At 38.9% G+C, this 24,820-nt stretch overlaps 1 protein-coding gene and 1 pseudogene across 1 annotated transcript in view; one reads left to right on the top strand and one right to left on the bottom strand.

The window, feature by feature from the left end:
• The window catches only part of SLC35F1 (solute carrier family 35 member F1), a 182,126-nt gene that overhangs the window by 91,619 nt on the left and 65,687 nt on the right, over positions 1 to 24,820 (bottom strand). The window lies entirely within an intron of this gene.
• On the top strand, positions 17,494 to 17,662 carry LOC115297222 (annotated as a pseudogene).

Below are 24,820 nucleotides of genomic sequence, written 5' to 3'. Positions count from 1 at the left end.
GTTACAAAAAAAATAAAATAACATCAAGGAAAGTGATGGGGATAAGGATAAGGATTTGAAATTTATTGAAGCTGATATATTGGCACATAGGTGTACGTTACATGATTGTCTACTTTTCTGTATGTTTAAAAGTTTTCAGAATAAGAAAATTACAAGAAGAGGTTTGGTTGTGAACAAGAAGTTGAGCTAATGGAGTAGCCTTGGCTAGAATATGTGAATATCACCAGTATCTATGCGTCTGTGGACTTTAAGTATTTTACTGCTGCAGTCACATTCCTCCGTACAGTGTCCTTGGCCTGTAGGTGATATTACCCTCTTTAGCAGCCAGAGAATGCAGAAGTTTGAATTCTATTACTTCTATGTCCTCCTTTCAGTCTTGGATGTTGGGAGAAATACTTGGCAACTCTTCCAGCAGAGGTTTTGACAAGCTCTTAAGAACGAAGACCCTCTGGTTCATTTCCCTGCATTCTGTTTGAGGAGGTGCCTTGCCCTTGTACTAATGGCCAGGATATTCCCTGCCCTGGAGGCTTCATTTACAGATAAATCCTGTCTATGTTTGAACTCCAAAAGCCCTCATAAGGAATCTTTGTGGGCACAGTGGAGTGTCTGTACCAACTACAGAAGCTTCTTAAAGCTGCTGGTGGAGAAATCACTCCTCTCAAGGTTTGGTAGTACTGTGTTCAGTTAAGTGGAAACCATTAAGGTAGAGTCAGCTGCGGGCACTAAATTCGAACTCAACGATAAGAGATGGTGTGCTTTGAATTGTGACTGACAAGAACCAGGAGAGGAGAAGATGGCAAATAATAAGCTAATATTCATCCCAAGTGAGGCCTCCTGTGTTGGGTGGCAAACACGTTCGGAGCCATGGATACCGCACAGTTACTGCAGGCCACGGTGTAGGGACATTCCAGAGTATGCTACCAGTCTTAACCACGTACATAGGCCTAGCATAAGTCAATTAATGCAAAAATATTTAGGAAGCAAGAAAACAAAGCAGCCAGTGATTTAGTTCTTTATGTTTGTATAAATGTCATAATCTTGATGCAATCAGATTTTTGTCGGTTCCCCCCACTTTGTCTAGACCGGTTCTTACAGTTGAGTATGCATTAGTATGACCTGGGGAGCTTTTCCAACTGCCTATCTCTGGGTTCTTCTACCTCAGATATTTGCCCTCAGCAGGTCTGGGCTGGGGCTCAGGGATCCGTCTTTTACAAGGTCTTCCAGAGACTGCAATGCTGCTTGTGGCTGATTCTGTTACCTTATGGCAATCCTGATTTAAACTAATAGATACATTGGAATATTCCTTCCTGGGGCATTGTGACTCATTATTTCCATCATTACAAAGAAAGAGACAACCAATTAGACAAGGTTGGTGACCTGATCCACCTGATAGGCTTGTCCTTAGTATAGGAATAAATCTGATATCTGTTCTAAGTCTGTCAGAACCCAAGGGAATGGCAGGGCTATTTCTGGATAAATGCACTATTATAAGCCTTGCCCCAAGTCCTACCTTTCAAAGAAACTTCCCCATATTGGCCCACATTTTCCTCTGAATTCTTATCCTTATATATTTTCTATTGATTTGGGAACTTACTCAACCTATCCTGTATTTTTTAAAAATGTTATGTGTGTGTATTTCTTCGGTCCTGAAATAGTAGTTAACTTAGGAAAAGCAAAGCCTCTGTTTTGTAGTCCTTTTCTGTGATACTCTTATAAAGATACATCAGTGTCTGCTTAATAAATATTTATTGGCCTTCTATCACAAATTCTCAAATATATATAATATAGATCTAGTCCATAGAGCCAAAGGCCTTTATTTTATCATCTTCTACTATATTTGCACATTATATTTTAGGGAGATTTTAACTTTCCTGAGTTTTATTCATTTATTTATTATGTATCAACTATAGCACTAGTGATTCAGTTCATGTGCACTGCCAGTGTTTACGAACCCTAATGACCCAAGTTAAAAGTCATAGAAATGTATACTCCCAAGAAAAAGGTCAATTTTGTAATACAGCAGCTTAGAAAAAAAACCACAACAAATAAAAACCCTAATGACCCATTCTAATTGTCTTTCTTGAAAAATAGATATGTATTCTTGGATATGTATCCATCGGTAAAATACAAACTTCTGAGACACAGCAGACAGCCTGTACTATCAAGTAAGAATCCTCCCATACATTCTCAAGACTAAAGAGAGGTGACTTCTTAGGATACAAAATTGAACTGGAGTGTTCCAGAAGTCAAGGGCCACATGGTAACTTTACTTATTTATTTATTATTGAGAGAGAGAGAGGGCCCAAGTGAACAAGGGCTGAGAGAGAGAGAGAGAGAGAGAGAGAGAGAGAGCGAGAGGGAGTTCCACAGGGGAGAGGGGGAGAGAGAGAGAGGAAGGGGGCTCACCCAATGTGGGGCCTGTGCTCACCCAAAGTGGGGGTCAAGTTCACCTAAAGTAAGAAGACTCAGACTCATGAACCATGAGATCATGACCTGAGCTGAAGTCTAATGCTTAACTAACCCAGTTACCCAGACACCCTACACGGTAACTTTTAATATGTTGTGCCATTTATCTGTAAATTTCTTAAGAGAGAGAGAAAAAGAGCTTAAAGGTGAATAAAAGAAAATTTGTTAGATTTCCAATTAGTAGTCAAGACAGGAGGTAAGAGGCAGGCATTGGCTAAGATTAAGATTCCTATTGCAAACCTGGAAAATAATTCAAGCTATTCTTCAAAGCAGTCCCATCAACCTTTTTGCCCTCTTTACCTCTTACATCTTAGATCTAATCCAAATACCAAACTTGTAGTATCCATCCCTACCCCCACTAAATCCAGTCTATTTTTAGATCTGACTTCAACTGAAATGGAGCAATCTCTTGTGAAGGTTATGTCTGAAGTCTGAAGGGTGCCTGAAGGTGGCAGGTATTCACCTCGCTGAAATGAAGCTTCGAATCCCTTAATAGGAAACTTGAATGTGAACAGGCATAACATCAAAGGCCATTTAGAGTACTTCTTTCCCCTGCCTACTGGGTGCACCAGGCCTGGAAGCACACTTGCCTGTTTTCCTGAAAGGCCTTGTAACTCTCATTTCTTCCTCGATAGCAGAAACTTAGACTTCTCTGATATAGCTGAATCCAAATCCCAGGACCTGCATTCTACTTCAAAATAAAGACTGGGCCATCTGTCTGGTCTGTGGACCTGCTGTCTATACCACACCATCTGTCCTACAAACTTCAACCAGGGCAGGAAAACTGGATTTCTCACTTAACATCTCAGTGTTGTCCTCAAGCATGTGGCTGGCTTTAGCAAATAACCAGGCAAATAAATAATGCTTCAAGAAAGCAACATAAAGAAACATTTCCAGGAGAGGAAATTACTAAACTGACCTTGTGGTATCACACTGGTTTAAATTAAGACACATAGTGATGCCAGTCTTGTATTTTTGAACCTGAGGCTGGGAGAGAAAGGAGCAAGGAACTGATAAAGTGATTTTCTTTTCCATGATTGTTATTTTTGTGTGTGTGCATGTAAAACATACACTACATTGATCATTTTTTAAGCTTGTAGTTCAGTGGCATCAAGTATGTGAATCACAAGGCATTCACACATTCTTGTGCAACCATCACCACTATGCACCTCCAGAACTTTTTCATCATCCCATTTTGAAACCCATTAAACACTAAGTTCCCATAACTGTCTTCTCCAGCCACTGGTAGCCATTGTTCTATTTCCTCCCTCATGAATTTAACTAGTCTAGGCTCTTCTGATAAGTAGAAGAATCATATGTTTGTCTATTGTGTCTTCTAATTTCACCTAGCATAATGTACTCAAGGTTCATCTATGTTGTAGCATGTATTAGAATTTCATTCCTCTTTAAGACTGAGTAATATATCACTGTGTATACACAACATTTTATTTATCCATTCATATGTTGATGGACACTTAGACCATTTCCACCTTTTGGCTACTGTAAATAATCTTGCTATGAACACTGGTGTACAGGTACCTAGTTAGGTTCCTATTTTCAGTTATTTGGGGTATATACACAGACATGGAATTGAGATGAGGTTATTTTATAAATTCTGAAAGCCATAGGTGAGGTTATATAATGACTAAAGTTACTATGGGGAACTTTTCTTTTTTCCTTTGTTTTAGTCCTTCTTAGGAGTCATCCACATTGGCTCTTTCAAGTCACTGGATCTTCAGGTCAGTTAGATGATCATTCAATTTGAATCATTTTGGAATCTAACTCAATTTAAGGCCACTCTATGGGAATGGGGGAGTGTATGGGGTGGGACTTATACACTATTAAGTTCATACTCTCTGGAGAACCTGGCTAGCTTCTGTTTTTGGACTGAACTGAAGTTTTACTACACACACATACTGATTTCACTCTATGCAAAATGTGGTACTTTCACAATCTTGTTAACCTCTAAAATCATGACCACAATAAATTGCTACTCTATATTTAGATTTTGAGCTCTTCAAATAAAGACAGGAAGGTAATAATTCTTATGCAATAAATATATTATTGACAGTTGATAAATAACCTTCATCAATTCTTATGATATGTACTTTATTATAAATAAATTACAGTTGAGGTCTCTGGCTCAATTAATGTAAACCATTTCCTGACTTTTGCTTTTCTACCTTAAACTAACTAAAAAATCCTCTGCTCACTTTCTCCAACTGTTTTTTTGGGGGGAAGAGGGAGGAGGAAGGGGACTAATCTTTTTTGTCTGCCATTCAACTTTTTAGTAGTAGGAAAGATAAAATATGAATTCTAAAGACTGTGGGGATCTAGAAGAAAAACCCTGCATACAAAATACCCCAAATCTATAGGATTCCTGAAATGAACAGTGTTCATACTTTTATGAAAAAGCCATCATCTATCAAATAAATTTTCCCTTTTAAATGATCACCAAATTCCTTTGACAGGTGAGTGAGGAACTGAGTTCTCATTTCTAATTCAGAATATACCATATTCACACAGCTTGTATAATCAAACTTTGCTTCTACCTTTGATGGTTGTATACAATTGCCTGAAATCCTACAGCTCCTTTCACTAGGAGAGTCACCAAATATACACTAGAAAGGTGGAAAAACCTCTATTAAGATAAACAGTTAATTTGGCATTGAAAATATTAACAATATCACATAAGAATTCCTTATATTAGGCAAACAAATCAAGATATCTCAACTCTGTCAGTCCATCATATCTTCATTTCTGCCATTTCCCATCCTGGGGGAGGCTTATCAGCCTAATTCCTACTGTGACAAGAATTCACACTAAAATACTCATGAGTTCCTCTACCTTCCTTGTCCACCATTGTCTCGGTGTCTCTGTTGCCTAGCAACAAGACCATCTTATCTATTCAGGCAAATAACCTTTAATATATACTAGTTAAAAGCACTTCTTGGTATTTTATTTCTGAAAACTTTCAAAAATATCCTTTTCTCACATACATTTTAAATTGCATTTTTTTGAGATATAAGACTGCAAGGGAAAATCCATTGTGCAGTTTTCAGAGCTCTTCTGTTTCATCTACCTCAATACCTTACGATCTGGCCAAATATAGAAATCCTCAAGGAACAGAACATGTCTGAATGCCAAGGCACACCGTGACAGCTTCCCCCCCACCCCCAGTTTTGCAGTGACTCCTACCTCAAATTCCACTTTGCCTGAGCCAAGACTAGAAAGCACACCCCCAGAGGAAGGTTAGGTTTCTCTGCCTCCTGATACCAGGGAGAATAGTATAATGAAGCTCTCTGGAGAAAGGTCTTTGGACACTGTTCACCAGAATAGCGAGGCAGTGCCTGCCAATTATCAGTGGATCACTTTTAAGAAAAGTGAGGGAGAAGAAGCAAAAATTATGCGCAAAAGTCATACATTCATAAAAAGGACAATGTATATCATTGGTTCTCTGTGTCCCCCCCACCCATGTTTCTGTCCTTTCTTCTCTCCCTCTCTCTCTCTAACACACACACACACACACACACACACACACACACACACACAGCCTGCTATTTTTTTCTCCCTTTGCAGTTACTAGGAGTTTTTCCACACTGAACCTGGCTGTTCAGGGAAAAGAGGGCATACAGAGGAAAGAGTGCTAAAGCAGGTCAAGAGCCATCATATTAGTTGAGAGGAGGAAGCCAGTACAATGAATATTGAGCCATTCTTTAAAGGCAATGCCTTTGTGAGCCTCTTGCCTCTACTTTTACCCCTTGAGTTAGTAAGCTGTATACAGCTTACTATTCAAATTCCTTTTCATGCCCCAAAGGATCCAGGTGCATCTGATGCATTTAATATTCAATTCAGAACCTCAATCAATGCACATTTACTTAGTTTTTAACTAATGTAGAGACCTTACTCACCAGTCTGACTTGTAAGTAATCTTCGAATTCCTAGACTCACCTAGAGCCCATACCAATTCTCTTTTCTTTCACTGATGATTTTGTCCTTTCCAATTCTCTTTGTGAAAAATACAGGATGCATTTTGGATTTTTGCCCTTTCTTCCCAAGCTGATACACCATTCTCTTCCTAGTGGGGGCAGAGGTGTGATCCTTCAATTTCTGATAGGTAGCTTTCTGCCTTGCCCTTCATCCTTCACCTTCCTTTCCCACTGCTGGCATCTGCAATAATTTGTGTGTTCCACCCATTGTTCTGCTTCTGTCAGCCTAAACCTTCCACGGCAGCTATAACAGAGAGACACCCCAGATGATGCTTTTCCATTAGATCTCCAGCACACATCTTGATTTAATTGATCCACTTGGACCGCAAAGCTGGGCACTGAGCTACTATGAAGCTCCTCAGCTACATGTTTCCAGGAATGCTTGACTTACTGTCCAGGAGAGCAGCACCCTCCAGGTAAAGATGTCTTTCTTGGATATTTGTAGTCCTTACTTTACCTAATAGATATGTTACAGCCCCAAACAGTAGATGTAAAGAAACTTTTCCTAGATACCATCACATTTCATATGCTCACAGAAGAGGCCTACAAACGAATCATTTTTTAACATGGGAATAATTCCCTTTTAAAGTGTCAATCATACCCTAATTTAATCTTTTGTACGTGGTGATTTTGTTATGTTTTCATAGATGGGAAGCCCACCCACATGTCATTTCATGACAACTGGAATAATTTAATGTCACAAGCCTATTGAAGATGTTTCCACACTGAGGCATGCCTGAGCCCACACACACTTTTCTCCAAAAAGGCCTTTTGAATTTTAAAGCTACAAGATCCTTGAGGGTAGGACCATGTTTTATATACCTTTGTTATTTTCTATTGTACCAACCATAGTGTGTTATTTATAGCAAGCAAGTAATATGCATTTGTTGAAAACTAAATGAATGGATGAAGTATCATGTGTCTTCATACTGGACTTGAGAAAATTTTAGTTTTGAAAAATACAGAAAAAAATAGTTGGCTACACCAACATAGCTACAAGAGAGAAGTGATAATTTTTAACATTTTCTGAAATATCTTCAAACCATTTTTAAGAATAAACTGAAAAAATAAAACACTCCATATAAAGTTGAAGTCTTTACTTCCCTTCACACCCACTACCACTTCCCTAATCCTCACGAGGAATGAAAGGGAATTTATGAATTGCCTCACAATCCAGTTTTGCTTTTATACACATGGATATACATATGCATGCAAACCTATAAATAACATGTTCTTGTAAGACTTTTATAAAGTTGGTAATACCAGTGTTATACTCTAGCTACCCTCTCTACTACTCTGCGGCTATCTTTTTTTCACATATCATGATGTTTGTGAGATATCCATGTTACACACAAATAAATACTGTCATTAAAAAAAACATTTTTAATGATTTTTAAAGGGAAAAAATCCAACATATTATTTATCCATTTCCCCCATTCCTGGACTCACAGGTTACTTCCAATTTTTCCTATCATAAACAATGCTGCACGTTTCTGTGCCTGTGTAAAACTTATAGGTCACCAAACTTACTGTTTTATAGAATATGCATATTTTTTACATATTCCCTACACCACAGCCAAACTACTCAAAGCGTTGGTACCAATTTATACTCCATCAACAGCATAGAAGGTCGTCTTTCTCCCTATCCTTGACAACACACGCTGGACACATCCTGCATGCTTACCTCACAAAGGAAAAGGAGGATAATCTCTCTTCAGTTTTATGTCTGTGATCAAGACAACGAAATTCAACAGTCCTTAAATTAGTCCTAGTACAGTGCCAACAATTATAACATGCTGTAGGCTTGTTGATTTTAATACGATGGATTCTAATTAAGAGGTAAGTGAGATAAAGAGCTGAGAGTTGAGAACGGATGCCTTGATCAGAAATGGAGTGCATCTTTATGTGTGGCTGAATTTAAATAGATGCCCAGATTCATCGCACTTGTCTTAACTCGTATTAGTGTGTTTATAATAATGGGGTGGAGTGTCCCACCTCTAAGTGTTTTCTTGAATATGCATGGTTTTAACTTTTTACAGGCAAACTCCAGATTAGATATGAATTGCTTCCTAATATAAATGGCGTTTGAACATGAGATTTCCCAAGGTTACTTACGGTATCCACTTCTATAAGAAAACTGGATTAATTACTGTCTTAAATGCTTAGGAATAGTACTGTTGGGAGGGTGTGGATGACTGCTAGCTACATGATGATTTGTGTCAAGATCTTTATAACTGAAAACAACAGACCCCAGCTGTTGTTGCAAGTAGAAAAGGCAATTGTTGGAAGCCTGGAGAACGAGGTTTTACAAAAGTCTTTAAGGAACCAGGACTTCTGGGACAAACAGATAGTCTTTTAATATTCCACTCCTGGAACAAATCAAGGCCAACTGTTTTAACAGTTTGCCTCATTCCACTTAAAATGAAAAACCTGGGAGAGGAAGAAACACTGGGCTAGTTTGGATCACATGCCCAGTTCTTGGTCAGAGGAAGAAGGGGCACCTTGAGTAAAGTTACACAGAAAATGGATACACAGGGAAAAGAGCTTAGTTCCCTGAAGAAAATAAGGGATAATCTGGCTAAAATGGAGGGCAGTGGCTACTGATTGGCATGGAACAACTATCTGCAACATGTGGGTTGAACAAATACATATATTTAATGTCTACCATATGCCAGGAATGGTCAACACCACAAATCTGGCCACTGTGCTCCAAAGCTTGTCCAAAGCTTGAGCCTACAATTTAAGTAGTTTTGTGTGTTTCTAACAGATTTATTACGCTCCCCCCCACACATAGTCAACTGACCTCTAAGTATCCAAAAGGATGTGTTGTAAATAAGTGGGTCTATGTTTTTCAAAACTGAACTCAGTTATCTCTTGCCCTACAAATGCCTTCTTCCTGTTATACTCCCAATTCTTGCTGATGGTGCCAGCAGTTTCAGAACCATCATTGACTCTTCCCTCTTTCTTGCTTTATCAATTTTGAATTCCTTCTCATCCTTTCTCTTTATTTTATCTTCTCTAATAACTACGTCTACAACCATCCTGTGTTGTCTCAAGTCAAGTCCTTCACTGCTTCTTGCCTAAACTGTTGTGCTATTATTCTGGCTGATGTCTCCATCTTCCATTCTGAGCCACTTGGCTCCTGTACATTTTCTAGTACAGAAAAGTAGTAGTGTAGAAAAGATTACTTTTCCTGAATACATTGTCTGAGAAAGGATAAGGGTAGTGAATCAAAGAGAGAGATATTTGATGTTGGCACTGAATCTCATATGTCTATTGTCATCTACTTTCATGGCTGCTCAACATCCACCCATCCTTATGTATTCTCTTTGCTTCCTTATAATGACAGAAATGCCTGCATCTAAACAAAATTCATTCACTCTCCTCTCAAAAAGGGAAAATACTACATGTCTCATCTAGTTACCAGGTTAAAGTTTTCTTTAAAGTCCAGTGCTGAAATTCCTGTTGCCAGTGTTAAAGTTGGAATATACTTTTAGATCTAGGTCAAATATTCCTGAGTAATGAGCAGTCCTTTCAGTGAAATTGAGATTCATAGTTCTTAAAGGTCTGGCAACCTTTCTGTGTATGATAAGCTTTATCCACTCATAGCATACTGACTTATGCAATGAGAAAGAGAGAAAATTACACTAAAATTCTCATTTGAGAAAGTGGAGAACTTTCTGCCCTGGTAGTAAAATACTTTTGTTCAGCCAATGTAGTTCATTGCATTTCTGGTTCAAGAAGCTTCTCTTGTCCCTTGTCCTCTGTAGCCCTGGTTCTTCTCCCAGGAGAATGTCCCTTGTCCATTTTGCCATGTGGCCACAGTGGGATGGCTGCACTGGGAAGGATTCTTCTGTGGTCTATGCATTCTGAGTAATCCACTTCCTGGGACTGGTGGATTCTTGGATAATTAGCTGATAAGAACTAGGGAAATATGACATACTTGGCTTTTTTGTTAGGGCACTGTAAATGAAATGTGGCATCTCCAACTCTTTCTGTTAAGTTTTGTCTTGTGTCCTTTCATGAGCTCAAGGCTCAAGGTCCCTGGAGAGAATGTCCCATGGGCTTCATTTTGGTCGAGCATCCACCTTTTGAATGAGAATGGAGGCCTCCAAGGTCCACTTGGCCTGGACAGTAGATGGGGTAGTCCTCTGATGAAATCTGGGCCTCTGCTGAAATCTGGGCCTCTGCTGAAAATAGGGTGAATGGATGCTGGCTGACTAAAAACAACAATGTCCACCCCAGAAGATTTTGTTATATACACAGTTCTGTTTCCTTTCTATAGTCTGTGGGTGCCTCCATATTAAACTTATTGTGAAAAAATAAACAGTTAATGCCCTTACCTGAGAAATCTAATTATTTAGTTAATGTGTCAATTAAGTTCTCAAACTTCTTTCCACTTACCTGTGCACAGTTCTGGCTAAGGTCAGGCAAGGAATTTATTACAACAATGACCTGTTAACACCACTTAAGCGCCTAGTCCTGCAGGGAGAAGCAACATGGAAATACTAAAATACTGCAGTCAGCATGACATGATCCTGGCACTACTTCAAAAGGCTGTATATGTTCCCCGTTGTTTTTCTTCAATTGATCATACATTCTTTAAGAACTGACATTCCATAATGATTTATGTCAGTCATCTGCCTCTTTGGGGTCACATTTCTTCACTTAGCAAATATTTATCGAGTGCCTAGTAAGATGGTGCTACACTCAGGGTTTATAGTAGGCACACAATAATTATTTGATAAATTAATGAGTACACTGTGGGCAGTGTGAAATGAATTGGATGTAGGTCTTGCACACCGAGATCTTATGGTCTGGAAAGAAATATATGAAATACCAACAGGCCTAGTTGTAATACAAGGTAGAAAGTAAAAAAGACCAAAAAAGGCAACAGAAATTCAGAAGACAAAGGCTTACTTCTGACTGGGGTATGTGTTAGTTTGCTACCATAACAAAGTACCACCGCCTGGGTGGCTTAACTAACAGAGATTTATTTTCTCACAGTTTCTGGAAACCAAAGTCTGAGATCAAAGTACCAGCAGGGATGTTTTCTCTCAAGGCCTCCCTAACTGGCTTGTAATGGCTGTATTCTTTTGTTTTCACATCACCTTTTCCCTTGTCCTAATCTCTTCTTATTGTAGGGATACCAATAAAGTTGACTTAGCACCCACCCATATGACCTCATTTTACCTTAATTATATCTTTAAAGACCCTCTGTCTTTTTTTATTTTTATAATATTTTTAACATTTTTACTTATTTTTGAGAGACAGAGAGAGACAGATCATGAGCAGGGGAGGGGCAGAGAGAGAGGGACACACAGAATCGGAAGCAGGCCCCAGGTTCTGAGCTGCCAGCACAGAGCCCCATGCAGGGCTTGAACCCACAAACTGTTGGGTGCTCAACTGACTGAGCCACTCAGGCACCCCTAAAGACCCTCTTTCAAATACATTCATTTTCTGGGGCATTGGGGATTAGGATTTCAACATATAGAAGGGAAGGGTGTCAATTCAATCCATAACAAGTGGTTAGGGATGGATTCATAAGGGAGGGCAGCACTTGGGTTGGGGCTCTACTCTGATGCAGGAATGGGATAATAAACATGTAAGTTTACACTTGCCAAGATGTTTGAGTTAGGATTGGACACATAATCTAAACAGAACCAAAAAGATACAATAGGTTTCTACTTGAATGACCAGGAGGAAGCATTGTTCTTCTAATAAACACCTGACCCTGAAAGTTTGAAGGTTGGAATCTGAAATGGAGGTAGGTTTTTTATAATCATAGGAGAGAAAAAAAAATCTCATTTGAGCATGAGTCATACTCTGGGGAAGGCAGAGTGAAGTAATGCAGAAATGGAAAGTCGGATCCTGATGCCTAAATTGAACCAGGTCAAGCTATGTAAAACTAGTACTACCCTTCAGTTTTTCCAGTCTCTCTCTCTCTCTCTCTCTTTCTCTCTCTTTCCTTTTTGGATTTCATTTTGTTTTTGTTGTTTTATTTTGTTTCAAGGCAACTTAGAATTTGATTTTTTTTTGTCATTTGTCACCATGAGAGTTGCTATTGGTAAGTACTTCAAACAAGACTTTCCATAAACCAGGTGGTAACATCTTAACAGGAAGAAGTGTCTTCAAAAGGCATAAGAAAATGAGGGCTGTGAACATTTGAATATATCCATGGATAATTTTTAATTGTTGAAAACTGTTGAAGAATAATATTAATAATCATAATTAGGTCTGATTTTAATTATAAGGAGAACTAATAACTCGGGCAGGAAACTATAAGCCTGCCAGTTTCTCCCATTTTCAGCCAACCTCCTGGAGGTGGAAGAGCACATATTTGCATAATTGGGTTCCTTTTGTTCTTTTACGTGTTCCAGCCAACTGTCTTAGAGTGCCACTGTTCTTGTTTCCACTGATATGTAAAATAAATTTTAGTCCTACAGAAGTTTATTGAAATTGTCATTGCTATTGCTTAGTTTAGAATAAGCACAGGGAAGATAAAACCTTTGAAAAGGTAGAATTAGAAATCACTTCTGTTCGTTTTTGTCATATGGATTACACTGGAGGGTATAATTGAGAAGAGTCTGGGAAAGTAAGCAAAATGTTTAATATCATAAAATATTTGTGAAATCTAGGACAGGACATTGATGGATTCTCACAGAACCAGGGACACTATGAGTTTATAAACTCTATAAGATTACTTAAGGTAATTTTATTACTCTGTTGGCCAGGGATCAGTGTTTTGCTTTGTTTGTATATCAAGACTTCTGAAATGTCATGATTTCCAAAGGGAGGGGAGGATGGGTTCTGGCTCCTACAATAATATTATTATTTAATAGACTTAGTTGTCAAAATTCTGAGCATCTAAACACTTCATTGCCCAATTACAGGGATAAATTTTAATACATCTACTTGTTAGAATTATTTAATAGTTTTTATTTATTTTTAAAACATTTTTTAATGTTTATTTTTGAGAAGGAGAGACAGTGTGGGTGGAGGAGGGCAAAGAGAGAGGGAGACACAGAATCCAAAGCAGGTTCCAGGCTCTGAGCTGTCAGCACACAGCCCAACAGGGAGCTCGAACCCATGAACTGTGAGATCGTGATCTGAGCCCAAGTCTGACACTTAACCAACTGAGCCATCCAGGCGTCCCTAGAATATTTAACAGGTTTTAAAAAGTACTTGTCGAAATATTTTGTAAAACAATGTAAAAATACCTATAATGGACTATTAAGTGTACAACAATCAGGTGTGAAAATTGTAAACACACTATGACTTCAATTATATAAAATAAAAGCACAAATCCTTAAGTATTGAAAACCTCTAAAAATGACCTCAAAATATTAACAGAGGTGCTTGAGATTGAGAGATGGCACAATGTGTATTTTTTCCTTCTAGTTACATGTATTTTCCAATTTTTCTTTAATAAGCACGAATTGCTTTCATAATTAAAAAGCACTTACAATTACATAAAAGTCTGTGCAGGCTAAATACTAAAGGGGTTATTTTAAAATAAATTTCTCTTCACAAGTTTGAGCTCCCATAATTTAACAAAGATTTATAAAGAAATCAGAGAATAATTTAATCCATAATACCAAACAATAAATGTCTTGGTCAAAGGAAATTGCAAAGTCATTTGTCATTATTTTATGAGCATTGTTCACACTCTGTGGTAGGCTCTCATTTCATTACCAGGTGCTTCTGAATTAGAGAGATAAAATTACTTCCCAGGGTCACATATGAGTGGAACATAAAGAACTGGAGATCTCATCACAGCCCAGCTAAGCAGAAGATACTGGCAGATCATATAGGATGTGATTTATCGTGTGTGTGAAACTCCCTCTCTAGATGCTTTCATTTTTTTCTTCTAAGAAATCCATTGCTCTGGGCTTTCCAGCTTTTTACTCAGGGCAGAAATCATCAGGATGACTCAAAAAGGGATGATTTGCTATTATCCTTTATACTTAGCAGAGTCTATTCATGCTGGGTGGCTAATGCTATTAAATATTTAAATGTAAATGGTATTTGTGCCTAACAATGGGGAACATTTTTTAATCTCCAGTCAAGGGAATTCCTGGTTATGATAAGCAGGTAGTTTAGATGCAAGGGATGGGGAAAGTTTGTCAGGAGAAATAGCTCCCGGTCCCTGAAATCAGATTAGATCTCCAACTGGGGAAAAACAAAACAGCTCCAGTTTTTACTGGGTGCCTAGGAAGGTCTTCTGACATTGTCTTTCAGTTTTCATGACTCTTACTCTGAACTTCACATGTTTCTCCCCATCCATAGGCCAACATCCCAGCCCAAGTTTCTTCCACACAGATGCCCACTGCTTTGTTCTCTATGGCCTTTTAGTAGAATAGTGTATTTCATCTGTGTCCAGAGGAAAACAGCCTTTGTGGTTTGTTGTTCATGTATCACAGCTACTCAGAACGTCTGGGAAGGACTTTAAGTCATATTCTACAGAACATACCTTCTTGGAACTTACTACACAGAAATATTAAAAATTTTTTTTAACATTTATTTATTTTTAAGAGACAGAATAAGACAGATCATGAGCAGGAGAGGGGCAGTGAGAGACAGACACACAGAATCGGAAGCAGGCTCCAGGCTCTGAGCTAGCTGTCAGCACAGAGCTCCTGCAGGGCTTGAACCCACAAACCGTGAGATCATGACCTGAGCTGAAGTCAGATGTTTAACCCACTGAGCCACCCAGAGGCCTCTACACAGAAATTTTGAAAGGAATTGTTTCTTTTTCTTTAAAAAACTTGTTTTATTGTTTATTTACTTTTGAGAGAGACAGAGACAGAGACAGAGTGCTAGTGGAGGAGGGGCAGAGAGAGAAGGAGATGCAGAATCTGAGCTGTCAGCACAGAGCCCAACGCGGAGCTTGAATCCTTAGACCATGGGATTATGACCTGAGCTGAAGTTGGACACTTAGCCAACTGAGCCACCCAGGTGCCCCATGGAATTGTTTCTTAAAATCAATCAACTAGCCAGTCAACCAAACTCTGATTCATACATTAGTCCTAAGCAACTGATTAATTTTATATGTGCCTTTTTATTATAACATATAATCTAGGAATTTTTATTTTGATTAATTGACCCAATCATTCCTTTCTTATAAAAGGGAGCTCCCTTCTGAGGCCAGGGCTTAAATTTTATGGTCACATGTTTGTCTTTATTTTAACAACATATGTTTGCCTAGGCTTATCCTCACTGCAAACATAGAGTTAAGTATTTTTCTCATTTGATCCATTGGTTTCACCTGAATAAAAGGCAAAAATGGAAGAAGGCTCAGAGGGCAAGGGATCCCGTCAATAGTATGAAATAACCCACGATGACAGATCTGAGTTTGATTTTCTCAGTTTAGAAATTCTGATTTATTAGGGGAAGGTTAGCCTTTGATTAACTGTGTATGTCAGAATTTGTTATATTAATCACTTAAAAGTTATTTTTAACTTTTTAAAGAAAATAACTCAATTAAGTTGTTCAGAGTATCAGCTTCTCAGTTGCCAGAAGTGATTAAATCCTTGAATCTTCTACAGGCTAAGAGCTTCAATAAGGAAAGTAAATGAGTGCAAATGCTGTGTGATCCTGCCAGTTCACAGTACAGCTAGTTTATGTGGCGCTTAGTCCCCTGCGGAGAGCGGAGGATATCTGGTTTGCTCACCAGACAGTCTGTTGTGACACAAAAGGCGCGCATCCCCCTCTCAAGAGGCACGACTGCACAGCTGACCACGGGATTCTCAAAACCGGTGGGATTTTGTTTTTCTGTTGTTAAAACATATCTATCTGAAGTTGAAGTAGACCCATCATTCTGACATATGATACAGGAATCCAGAAGTGTCCTCTATGACTTTGAGTAGAATATATTCATTATTGTATACAATATATTCATTTGTTGTTTATGAATAGTGAGAATTCATAACTTCACAATTTGATTTCATGTCAAAAGGTCTGCTGGTGGCTCTACACTAACCCACGTGCTGAGGAGATGCCTTCTGGGGAGAAGCCACAGTAGCAAAAGTGAGGTTAGAGAACATGGCCCCTGAGTACTCTTGCCAAAATTAGCCTCTTGTGGAGAAGGTTTCTAAAGTTAGCATGTTGATGGGAAGGCTAATAAGATGAAAGACAGGACATCAAATATAGAGAAAAAGGAATCAAAGAGTTGCAGGAGGTTTTTTTTTTATTATTGTGGTGAAACACACATAACACCCACCATTGGAACCATTTATAAACATACAATTTATTATTCATTAAGTGGTATTAAATATATTCACAATGTTGTATAACCGTCACCACCATCTATATTCAAAACTTTATCATCACCCCCTACATCAACTCTGAACCTATTAAACAGTAACTCATCATTCTCCCCTCCCCCCAAGTCCCTGCCAACTTCTACTTGTTGTCTCTATGAATTTACCTATCATAGGTACCTGATAATTTAAGTGAAATCATACAATATTTGTCTTTTTGTGTCTGGCTTATTTTATTGAGCATAATGTCTTCAAGGTCCATCCATGTTTTGGCATATATCAAAGTTTAATTTACTTTTATCACTAAATAATATTCCACTGTATGGATACACCACATTTTGCTCATCCATTCATCTGTTGATGGACATTTGAGCAGTTCCACATTTGGTTATCGTGAATGATGCTATTATGAACACTGGCGTACAAATACCTATTTGAATCCCAGCTTTTCATTCTTTCAGATATATAGCTAGGAGTGGAATTGCTGAGTCACATGGTAATTCTATGTCTAACTTCCTGAGGAACTGCTAACAATTTCCCACAGTGGCGGCTCCATTTTATGTTCCCACTAGCAGTGTACAAGGGTTCCAGTGCATTCATACCTCACCAGCACTTGTTATTTTGTGAGTTTTTTTTTTTGTTTTATTATAGTCACCCTCAGAGTAAAGTGGTAACTTACTGTGGTCTTGATTTGCATTTCCATAATAACTAATGAGTTTAATCTTTTCATGTGCTTATTGGCTATTTGTATATTTTGTTTAGGAAAATGTCTATTCATCGCTTCTCGGCCTTTTGGCTAAGATCAAGTGTAGGAAAATATCTATTCAAATCCTTCACCCATATTTGATTTGGTTTTTGTTGCTATTATTGTGGGTGGTGGCTTTTTTAAGTGCTGCTCTGTCTCCAGTCACAGGCACCTTCCTCCGCACTTCCTATGCACTTTTTTGTCTGCCCGGAGGCTGCCCTTTGGCTCATACCCTCCTTACGAACTCCTGTACATGGGTTTGCATGTAAAGACCATAGAGGAGAACAGAAGTGCTTCAGCCAACATTCAGACATGTGACTAGGCCTCTGAAATGCCTTCTCACAGGTGTTTTTCCTTTATGGATGATGGGGAATGCAGGTAAAAGTGAATCATGAAAGAAGGGGAACATCTTCTGGAGCTCCCTGAATGTCGCAGAAGTGAAAGAAACTCTGATAAAAGGAGCAGAGCTGAGAGACTAGCCCCTTGTCAAGCTCCTCTCTCCTGGGGCACTTCTATTACCCTCTCTGTCGGCCTCACACTGTTCATGAGATCCCTTGCTCTTTGGACCCTCTTGCCTTTTGTCCTTGGCTCTCCAGGAGCCTTAATTCAGCTGGTCGGTGTATTATGCAATGAAAAGATTCTTCTAACTCTGTCTTCTGAAAGTAGACAAAGGTCTTTATGGTAGATTGTGGTATGTTGTTTCAATAACAGCCCCCAAAGAATCATGCCTTCCTATGCACATCCTTATGTAGTCCCTTCAACATCAGCCTTTGGGGGCACCTAGGTGGCTCAGTTGGTTAAGCATCCAACTTCAGCTCAGGTCATGATCTCACGGTTCATGTGTTCCAGCCCCATGTCAGGTTCTCTGCTGTCAGAACAGAACATGCTTCAGATCTTCTGTCTCCCTCTCTCCCAGCCCCTCCCCTGCTGGTTCCTGGTCTCTCTCTTTGAAAAATAAATTAACATTTAAAAAGAAACAATAGCTCTTGGCTGGTGAGGGGATTTGCTTTGGCCAGTGGGTCCTTAACAAATATGACACAAGTAAAGGTTTAAATAATGTTTATGTGTTGTTGTTTGCACTTTTTTCTCTGTTTGGAACCTTGAATTTGCAACATGAATAAGCCTAAGTTAGCCTATTGGAGAAACCATAGACGAGAAGAGAAGTGCTTCAGCCAACATTCAGACATGTGTGTAGGCCTATGTTAGACTGTCCAGATCCTGTGGAGCCTTAAGATATCTTCAGCCACAGTATCAAGCACAAGTATGCCCTGTCCGAGTCACTAACCCACAGAGTCACAAGCAAATAGCACAGTCATCGTTTTCTTTTGAGGTAGTTTCTCATTCAGGAATAAATACATGATACAGGCTGGTACCCATAATATGTAAAGCACCATGAATCAATAAGGAATGGACAAAACAGAAAGAATGGACAAAATAGAAAGATGGACAAAAGGCTTGATAGGCATTTCACAAAAGAAGATACCCACACAACAAATAAACATATGAAAAAGTGCTCGTCTTCATTATGCATGAGAGGAAAGTCTGTGTCCACCTGACAGAATTCTATAGCTTCATGACTGTCTATGTAGTTAGTAGCTAAGTCGCCTCTGAGGTCAGGTCACATCTAGGCTGAAAAGTTCCTGAATATTTTAGAAAATGAAAATAGAAAATTTCTAGCAGTTAAGAATTGGGAATATGCTTCATTTGTTCAACCGTTATCACACAGCAAGTAACGAGCAGGAGGCTTCAAATGCCTACCACTGCTCTTCATCTTGTTCCACGGGCTCCCTGGCTTACAGTGCTTCAGGAACCCAGGTCTGTTCCTCAAGGGCACCTGGCCCCCCTCCCCAGTGTCTACTGTTCCCTTTGCTAACTTCTTCCCAGTTTGCCCCCATGACTCTATCTTTGATGCCTTGGGTTTCATCATAAGTGTCTCTTCCTCAATGACATCACCTCTGATCATCCCGTATACGGTAGACTCTCTGTCCTATTACTACTTTCCATGTTGTCTCCTAGTTTATTTCTCTTATCGTGTTTATTACTATTAGCAATTATTTTGCTGACTTGTCTTCCCCACTGGAATGTGATCCTCCATGAAGGGTGGGACCTTGTCAATCCTGCTGGCTACTACATTGCCCCAACACTTGCACTGTTCAAGGCTTTTGCTGTTGCATAAATGAATGAAGAAATGAAGGGCTATAAATTAATTGCATGGAAACAGCATGTTTTCCAATAGTATGGTTTCCACAGCCCAATTTGAATTACATGGGTATTCAGTTAGGAGTACCAGAGAGTTTGCAGTTTTTCCTTTTCTAACATCTCTCTGGGAACAGGCTTGCCTATGAGTCTTGGCAGGAAACAGACATATCCCTCCCAATAGCACGGTTCCCTCCCCTTCACAGAGCAAGGCTTCACGCCGATGATTTCAGATATTTGTTGAATGCAAACAGAGTCTTCAGAGGGGCATGGTTAGACTAAAGCATCGAGGGGCTTTGAGGGCCCTTTTGAAAAGTGGAAGAGTGGAGTGAAGGAAAGAGACTTGGGCAATCCACATATAGCAGAGGTTGTGCGGTCCTCAGTTTGTGAGATCCTGCCTTAAGTTCCAGAGAGGCAATTCTGAGGTGGGGCATCTTGTGCATTTGGCTTCATTCATTCAGAAGTTCTTTGAAGATGGGGGTATAGCTCCAGGATAGAGCGTTTGACCGCAAAACAGAAGATCTTTGATAGCAGAGTGCTAACACACAGGAGGGCATTGCTCAAAGGAGCTATGCTTTACTCTAGATAGCCATTGTTCTCAGAGCCCTGGGAATCTCAAACAACATTTGGCTCCTGCATTAATAGGTGGAAGGGTGCGTGAAGACATGGCAAGCTCAGGAGTGAACAGCAGTGAACACGAAAACTCGTAACCCTGTCAGGAGATCTTGGCTCCAGTGTGGGAGCAGTTGGGCTGCCTTTTGTTGAATGCAGTTTGCCAGAAATCAATTAGCCGCAGGTGGGAACAACGGTCTCTCTTTCTTAAGGAAGTTAGTTCAGAGCTTTTACTTTTTTAAGTTCCTATGCATAATTTGTAAAAGAAATGTAAATCCTCAGGGCCTCTGCACTAGCATTTTCTCTAGAACTCATCATTCAGGTACCAGCTCAAATGCCATCTCCTTGGAGAGGACTTCCCTGATGACCCAACTCAAAGGAGCCAACTAAACTCCTCTTCTAACTTACTTTCCCACATTGCCTTTCATGCTTTACTGCTTTAAGACCTACCTTGAAAGTAATTTAAACCTTGTTCCACTCATTTTATCTTCAGATGGTGAAAGACACTGGGATGGATTCCAATTCACAGATTACAGAAAACATTTTGACATTTGTTCAAAGAAGCCCATATCCTATAGGAAGGCCAAGTTGCCATGAAAATGTTAGCAAGCAGGGTGCCTGGGTGGCTCAGTCAGTTAAGTGTCCAACTTTGGCTCAGGTCATGATCTCATGGCTCGTGGGTTTGAGCCCCATGTTGGGCTCTGTGCTGACAGCTAGTTCAGAGCTAGGAGCCTATCTTTGGATTCTGTGTCTCCCTCTCTCTCTGTTCCTCCCTTATTCCTGTTGCCTCTCTCTCTCTCAATCTCTCTCTCTCTCTCTCTCTCTTTTTCAAATTAAAAAAGAAGAAAATTTAGCAAGCATTGGAATAAGAAAAAATAAAACAAGAAACAAACAAAAGCAGTTGCCCTGGTATCCATTGTGGGGAAAATGGAGAATCACTTCTTACCATAATTTCTGCACTTACTGCCAAGCCTCCATTCCTTAAATTGCACAGAGACAAGAGATGGTGGAATTAAATAAATAAGGGCAGTTCTGTTACCCTTTCACCAGCTACAGGTGTCCTAACCACTGAAGAGCCAAGGGAAGCGAAGGAATGTGGGAGAGAAAAGTACTGCCGGAGCAAATGGCACCAAGGTTCTAGCCATGTGCACAGTGAACAGAACTCCTGTGCTCAAGACTTCCCAGTCCTTAATCTAAAAATTCAAAAGGATCCGCGGACTGCTTTAAACTAACACCAAATATGCCCAGAAGCCCAAGGGAGAAATTAAAATTGATATAGGAAATAGATCCTATCTAGCATGCCTAAGGGCTTTATTGCTACTCCGTAGCTCTTACTGTCCAAAGGACTTTTGGAACAGAAAAGGCATGTTGAAGGTATGGTTCCAGAATGCTATAAAAGAGATGCTGGGTGAGAAAGAGAAGTCTGAACAGACATATTTTAGGAGGTATTTTAAACCCATAGTCACCATCACAAATTGAAGCACTCAAAGTATAACGTGGAGATGATTTAGAGGACTTAGTGCTCACCTACACTGTGAGATGGTAAATGGTATTCTGGAGGGCAATTTGATACAATGTATCCAAAGTCTTAAAATGTTAGTAATTTTCCACTCCACCAGTCACAAAACTGTGTGCTTTTTGACCTGGTCATTATATTTCTAGCAATTTATTCTAAATTTAAAAATTAAAGGAAAACAAGAATTTAGTAGTCAGGATGTTCACAGTACAATTCATTATCTGAATCAGACACAATGGGATTATAAGGAAAATTTTTGAATGATTCAAAAATTTGCCAGGTTTCCTGACTAACTATCGCTGCCATTATTTGTGTTTGCGCACAACTCTATATAGAAGTGCTCTTATAGAAAATGGATCATCATGCAATTAATTCCTGTCCATAGAAATATATATTGTGTCTGGGGGAATGCAACTGACTATTTCACTGTGGATATTGACCAGCGTTGCATCCATTTATAAACGTATTTTGGTATATTTTATACTCAAAACGTTAGATAATTTAAGGTCTTTTTGAACTAGTTGTAATATTTTATACATTCCTCATGAATTAATGAGATAAAATCTTTGACATGTGTCCATTTAAAATTTGTATGGAAATCATAGTTTTATACTCTTTAAAATGTCTCCTTTAATATGGCAATAGGTTAAATAAACTAGGATACATTCATATAACAAAATGCTACATAGCCTTAAAAGTTGTTGCTACCAGGGGCACCTGGGTGGCTCCATCATTTAAGTGACTGACTCTTGATTTCTCCTCAAGTCATGATCTCAAGTATTTCCAGGATTTAAGCCCCATGTTAGACTCAGCACGCTGACTGTATGCAGAACCCGCTTGGGATCTTCTCTCTCCCTCTCTCTCTCTGCCCCTCCCCTGCGCGCATGCTCTCTCTCTCAAAATAAATAAATAAATAAATAAACTTAAAAATGTTGTTGCTATGAAAGAATATTTATTGATGCAAAACATGACAAATTGCAGAACTATATAAATGTAAATATAAGCATATGTATATATGTACCTGTATGTATATGTGAATATGTATCTGTATAAATGGATACATGGCATTCAGAATGTGCTACACCTAAATATGGCAACTTGTGATGTGTATGTAGATATTTCAGCTCTGGAATGAATAACAGGGATTATCTTTGGGGTTGGAAGGGTAAGTATTTCAGTATTATGTGTGCTAAAATGTATGTTCTCATTTTTCAAAATAAACTCTACCTATATGAAGAAAATGTCTTTAAAAAATGCAGAGGACTTAACAAGAACATTTTTATCTTACACTAATTTAGTTTCAGAATTAAAAACAATCTCTCATATAAATTATGACTGTCAGGACAGTCCTGTTTTTTGTGTGTTGTCTCCACAAGAATAATGGGATCCCCTTACATGTTCAAAGCTGTTTCAGTTTGGAGGAAAAAAAATTTAGAGTCATTTTACTTCTGTGCTATAAAATCATAAGATTTGAAATAGATCATGCCTCAGTGCATGGAATAAGCAGTACAGAGAGAAACTAGAATACCAGTGAACAATTTCATAATTCACCTGGTTCAAAATCTGAATTTCATCAAATCCGGAAAAATATTCTCACAAAAAACAAAGGATGCTTGCCTTTCCAGATTGCACAACTGAATTCCAAGCTGATGTAATTGTCTGCGTGAATGAGGACAATGATTACAGCATTTCTTGCCATTTACATTTACCACAGGGCTAAAAGTCCTCAAGTCAGTTGAATATGGGAAAGTATTTCAGAGGAAGAATATCTATAAGAATTGCTTATTAAAAGCCTTATAAGAGGACATTTTCTTTCCTCTGTAAATTTTACACAACTGCAAACAACTTGCAGACTTTAAGATAAAGAAGAGGCTTCAGATTTAAAGCAGCATTTATCTTGTCTGCAAGTTTACTGGAGTGGTGCCTTTACAAATCCACGGCCAGCCCCATCCTCAGCTCTCCCAGTGGGGACCCAGCCGTTATAGAAAGTGAGCTTTTCAAATGTAAAGTAGGCATTTTTTTTCCCTCCCCCTGCCTTCTTCTCTCTGAAAGCAGACAACTTAACGTCTTAAAAATTCAACCCTGAATTGTTACAAGGGCATTTCTAAGGACTGAGTACAGTTTGGGCCTCAGGCCATGGTCTTTATTCAGGCCAAAGCCTCAGGCGATTGATTTTTATAAGCTCAGAGTTCTATATTTTCCCCGAATCCTCTTTCACCCTATTAATATAATACCAGGATCAGATAGGGAATCTTTGACTTAATCCCAGAGATAGTGGAGTTGGTCTGATCCTCTGTACTTTCTAAGCTAAACGTGGGAAAATAACTTCATAATAAGGTAAAACCTTCTTGCATTCATGTATTTTGCTGTAAAGGCAGCACAAAGACTCACCAATTTTTTTAAAGACCAAGATTCTAACGTTAGTAGTTTCTCCTATTATTTAGTTTGCACACGCTTGGAGCGTCAAATATCTACCTTAGTTTACCTAATTGGAAATTTAAAAAAAAAGAAGGGAAAGATGGGGAAGAAAAGTAAAGAAAGGAAAAGAAAAAAAAATAGGGAGGGAAGGGCAAATAGCTGATTTAATTAGTAGGCAAAATAACCAAGGCATGTTGAGAACTTTTTTCTCCTACTTGCTACTCAGTTACCAATGCTCCGATAAATTTAAGAGATCTTAACCAGTATAGTTTTTCCTGCACTACGATTTTCTTTGGCTGGATTTTAGTAAATGAAGACAGGTTGAAGGACAGTGGAAACATAATAAATGGAAAAGGAATTTTCTGTGGCTTGGAAGTGCCATCTCCAGGAGAAATTTAATTACTTTATTGAGAGTTAGCTGGTGTCCACAGTAGCCCATCTCCCCCCTGAATCTGTGGGTCTGTGTCAAGTTCTAAGTGATACTGTAGCATTACTGCTTAAATTGATGAGAGGCACACATAAGGAAGCAATCGAATCCAGCATCAAATTCTTTGTTCAGAGTTGACTGATCAACGTCTTGATGGAATGTGAGGGAAATACCTTGTGGTCTGGTGGA

This window comes from Suricata suricatta, chromosome 7 (genome assembly GCF_006229205.1).
Source record: "Suricata suricatta isolate VVHF042 chromosome 7, meerkat_22Aug2017_6uvM2_HiC, whole genome shotgun sequence".
NCBI classification, from domain to species: Eukaryota; Metazoa; Chordata; class Mammalia; order Carnivora; family Herpestidae; genus Suricata; species Suricata suricatta.
This window is presented reverse-complemented; position numbering and strand designations above follow the sequence as displayed.